The sequence below is a fragment of the Symphalangus syndactylus genome, chromosome 3, assembly GCF_028878055.3.
Source record: "Symphalangus syndactylus isolate Jambi chromosome 3, NHGRI_mSymSyn1-v2.1_pri, whole genome shotgun sequence".
Lineage (NCBI taxonomy): Eukaryota > Metazoa > Chordata > Mammalia > Primates > Hylobatidae > Symphalangus > Symphalangus syndactylus.
Window position 1 is genome coordinate 52,758,356 of NC_072425.2, and position 5,179 is coordinate 52,763,534.

General features: G+C 42.0%; 1 pseudogene; it reads right to left on the reverse strand.

Annotated features, from left to right (window-relative positions):
* Positions 1-4,399: 4,399 nt before the first annotated feature.
* On the reverse strand, positions 4,400-4,882 carry LOC129479215 (large ribosomal subunit protein eL21-like; annotated as a pseudogene).
* Between the last annotated feature and the right edge of the window lie 297 nt (positions 4,883-5,179).

Genomic DNA, 5,179 nt, shown 5'->3' on the forward strand with positions numbered 1-5,179 from the left:
ATTGGGTCAACCCAGCAGGGTTTTGGAGGAAAATCAGGCCACCTGTTTGTGGCCAGTTGTGAAACAGGAGTTAGAGCTCCCCATTTGGTCTCTGTTGTGCTTCCCCTTTACCCAGTTCTCTAGCCAGACTTTTGTTTGTCTGTCTGATTGTTTGTCTATGCCTATTGGAGGTTTCAGGCCTCTCTGGCATCCAGTCTGGGGTCATATGGGAGATAAAAAGAAAAACCAGGGAACTCACCATGTTGTCATTTCTGCAGTTTTAAGGCCTCTAACCTATCTACCTTCTTCTCTCAAGCACTCAGAATTCTTTTATCATTGTCTGTTGAATGATTTCCAGGGTATTTTGTTATTTTCAGAGGTGTTAGAGGGTAAGACGAGAAAAAAGTGAATCTATACTTTCTCTTTTTTTTTTTTTTTCTTTTTTTTTTCAGACGGAGTCTCACTCTGTCACCCAGACTGGAGTGCAGTGGTGCAATTTTGGCTCACTGCAACCTCTGCCTCCCGGGTTTAGGCAATTCTTATTGCCTCAGCCTCCCTAGTAGCTGGGATTACAGGCATGCACCACTATGCCCCGCCAATTTTTTTTTTTCTTTTTTTTGAGACGGAGTCTTGCTCTGTCGCCAGGCTGGAGTGCAGTGGTGTGATCTCAGCTGACTGCAACCTCCACCTCCCAGGTTCAAGCAATTCCCCTGCCTCAGCCTCCCGAGTAGCTGGGACTACAGGCACCCGCCACCATGCCTGGCTAATTTTTTGTATTTTGGTAGAGACGGGGTTTCACCATGTTGGCCAGGATAGTCTCAATCTCCTGACATTGTGATCCACCCGCCTCGGCCTCCCAAAGTGCTGGGATTACAGGCGTGAGCCTTTGTGCCCAACCTCAATTTTTGTATTTTTGGTAGAAACAGGATTTCATAATGTTGGCCAGGCTGGTCTGGAACTCCTGACTGCAAACGATCTGCCCACCTCAGCCTCCCAAAGTGCTGGGATTATAGGCATGAGCCACCACACCAAGCCATCTATACTTTCTTGTTCTTGAACTAGAAGTGTCATTTACGACTTTACAAATAAAAATGGGAATGAACCATTAAGTTCCATAGTGACAGGCGTCATTGCTGGACCTTGGTACAGAGTGGACATTCTATAATGATTTGTTGAATGAATGAATGGACAAAGTTTTCATACTTCAATTTCAGTATACTTAAGCCATTTGTAAGACAGAGCCTCGGCCGGGCGCGGTGGCTCACGCCTGTAATCCCAGCACTTTGGGAGGCCGAGGCGGGCAGATCATGAGGTCAGGAGTTCGAGACCAGTCTGGCCAACATAGTGAAACCCCGTCTCTACTAAAAATACCAAAAAAATTAGCCAGGCGTGGTGGTATGTGCCTGTAATCCCAGCTACTTTTTGGAGGCTGAGGCAGGAGAATTGCGTGAACCTGGGAGGCAGAGGTTGCAGTGAGCCGAGATCACACCACTGCACTCCAGTCTGGGTGACAGAACGAGACTCCATCGCAAAAAATAAAATAAAATAAGAGAGCCTCATACCTCTGAATTCTTGGGCAAGTATCTATCAGGGTTTAAGGCTGCATCTTTCTGAGAAAATATCATGTTGATTGCTAGTCTGAAGTAAAGAGGTTACTATTTTCCAAAAGCTGATGATACTGCTATCTACTTATACCTGTCCATCCATTCATCCATACATAACATCCATACATACATCCATCCACCCACCCACTCACCTATCCATCCTTTCATTCATTGATCCATCAGTCTATCTGTCCATTCATCTGTTCATCCATCTGTCTGTTGGTCTGATGTATCTATTTATTTATCTGATCACCCTGAGGTCTCCTTCTCTCTTCTTCAAAAAGAATATTTGCTATTCAGGGCCAGGCATGGTGGCTCACACCTGTAATCCCAGCACTTTGGGAGGCCAAGGCGGGCGGATCACGAGGTAAAGAGATCAAGACCATCCTGGCCAACATGGTGAAACCCCATCTCTACTAAAAATATAAAAATTAGCCAGGTGTGGTGGCATGCACCTGTAATCCCAGCTACTCGGGAGGCTGAGGCAGGAGAATCGCTTGAACCCAGGAGGTGGAGGTTACAGTGAGCCGAGATCACATCACTGCACTCCAGCCTGGCGACAGAGTGAGACTGTCTCAAAAAAAAAAAAAAAAAGAATATTTGCTATTCAGTATCCAGTGATACTGAGCATAATAAGTTAGAACTGGAAACCACCCCCTTAGCTGGAATCTTGCTTCAGAAAAGATGCCAGCATTTAACATATCGAAATGACAAAATTTTTAGATTTTACTCTTAATAGTGCTGGATCAACAGGACAGAATGTCAGCATTTTTTAAAGACTTAAATGTCTAGATTTCGACTAAATTTCCTTCAGCTCACACTCCCTTTTCCCTGTAAATATGATGATGATTCTCAGATGTGGCTTTTTAAATGAAAGCATCTTAATTATGCAGTAAATAACTCGTACAGTAAGAGACCAACTGCATGGGGATGCATTTCACATACGATCATACCTGCTGGGTTTTGTTTCTTACATCTAAATTTTACTCCCCAACAGATACCCAACTTTTTGTATTCAAGAGATGAAATGCATAAGGAATTCATTAAGAAATCAGGCTTTGGTGGGATAGCTTTGATTTGACACTTTTGAAATACGATCCAGGTCATGGCAGTGAGTGATGCAGACCTCCTTTTTGGCAAGAGCATCTGGACTTTATTATTTTAAATCAGGTTGTGGGGTGCTGGTATCCACTCCTCTCTGAAACTGCTACTGCAGCAGGCCTTATATCCCGAGATTATTTGGGAAATTAATATGGGTTCTAAATATTTATAAATAAATTTTATATTTATTCTTGATTTTGTTGTTTTGTACCTCACTTTATAAATCTTTAGGATTCCAAGGTAACAACCTTTTATGGTTTATCTATAACGGTGGCCTTCATGCCACAGATAAATCAAATCTATATCATTTGATTAGTATTTAATTTATTCCCTCAGAAGCATAAGTAACACTGAATAGATTATTTACGAATATTTGTTAAATGAATGGAAAATTACTCCAAAATAAACTATCATTAAAATCATGCGAGTGGGCCAGGCACGGTGGCTCATGCCTGTAATCCCAGCACTTTGGGAGGCCAAGGTGGGTGGATCATTTGAGGTCAGGAGTTCGAAACCAGCCTGGCCAACATGGTGAAACCCGGTCTCTACTAAAAATACAGAAATTAGCTGGGCATGGTGGTGGGCACCTGTAATCCCAGCTACTCGGAAAGCTGAGGCAGAAGAATTGCTTGAGCTTGGGAAGCGGAGGTTGCAGTGAGCCAAGATCGCACCATTGCACTCCAGCCTGGGCGACAGAGCGATACTCTGTCTCTCAAAAAAAGAAAACAAAACAAAACAAATGTGAGTGTGCTTTGGGAGGTGAATTAGGTGGATTTTTGGCTACCTGCACACTTCACTCCCTTTTATTTCCAGTGGTCAAGTGTTCAAAACTATCTCTTTCATTCCATTCCTAACTGAAGTTAAACAAGATAGGATAAAATTGGGTTCAACCTCAGTTTTCAGCAGCTAATATGTACTGTTTTCTGATTTTGAGGATGTTTATTTTTCAGGATCAGAGTCTGGTTAAAAAAAAGAAGAAGAAAAGAAAAACCACTTTCACATCTCAAGAATTTACCAGCTGTTTCTATTTCTTCTTTTCTATTGTTTCTGAAATACTGTCACACAGTCACTTGTCAATTTCATAGAAACAAAATTCCAAGTTTCAAAGTTGAACGGGATAATTCCATGAGCTTTCATATTCGTAAAAGACTTTGTAAAAAATATCTTGAGAAGAGATTCTGCATAAGAAAGAAATCAAATCATATGCCAGCTCTGTAGATCTAGAATGCAGAGTCTCATTTATATACAGGTCAGGGGACCTAACTGGATCTTCCCCATTCTTCTCCCCAAGACTTATCGTAAAATTACTCAAGGTTGTAGAATATTTGTATCTGCTGTATTATATCTCAAAGCTCTCTAATAAATTGCATCTCATTTTAAACCCCACAAAATCCACTTATAGGTGAGAAAGCAGAGACAGAAAAACTAATTCACTTGCCTATGATCTCACAACCAGGACACAACCCAGACCCGCTCTTAACTCCTGTTCATTACCATACAGTACTTTTCTCTTTACCACACGGCAATCCAAAATGGGCTAAAAATAGCCCTGGAAGATAAAATCTTGTACAAACAATAATTTCCAAAGGGCTCTTGGATCTCCACTGACTTCTAACAACCTCTTTGTTCCCCTAAGCTGTAAGGTTCTCTGTGTCCCACCTTCTACTTTTTTTTCGTTTAACAGTCCAGAGGTCTTTTATTTTTTTTAACACCTATTATGCCATGAATTCATAGGGAATAGGTACCAGCAGCTCAGGCTGCTTCCCATTGGTTCTCACAAAGTGTGCTTCTCTGGGTGGAGCAGGCTGGCACTTCAGTTGAACCCAGGCACCTTTCTCTTTGGTTTCTTTCTTTTTCTGATCATTTTCCTTCACGCGTTTCAGGAAGCTATCTCGGCTCTTAGAGTGCCTAATGCACTCAATACACACGCTAATTCTCTTGGCAAGAATCTTGCCCTTAACTTGTTTGTTTACGACAGTGCCAACAGCATGCTAGGTAACACTGTAGACTCTTCCGGTTTTGCCAAGGTAACACTTGTGGGCCATTCCTTTTTGAGCAGTACCCATTCCCTTGGTGTCTACATTATCACCTTCCTTATAGATTTGCATATACGTGGCCAAAGGAACAACTCCATGTTTTCCAAAAGGCTTAGAGAACACATATCGGGTGCCTCTCCCCTTTCCCTTTGTGTTCGTCATTTTGGCGAATTACTGGAAGATGGTAGTTCTGGCTGAAAAGTCTACCTTCTACTTTTAAATGTAAGTGTTTTTCCCTTTCAAATTACAGTGTCTGCTTTTTTCTCTTTTATGTCAAAAATTACTTTTAAAACAAGAAAGTGAGAGAAACTAATTTATTTATTTTATTATTTTTTGAGACAGAGTCTCGCTTTGTCTCTCAGGCTGGAGTGCAGTGGCGCGATCTTGGCTCACTGCAAGCTGTGCCTCCTGGGTTCATGCCATTCTCCTGCCTCAGCCTCTGGAGTAGCTGGGACTACA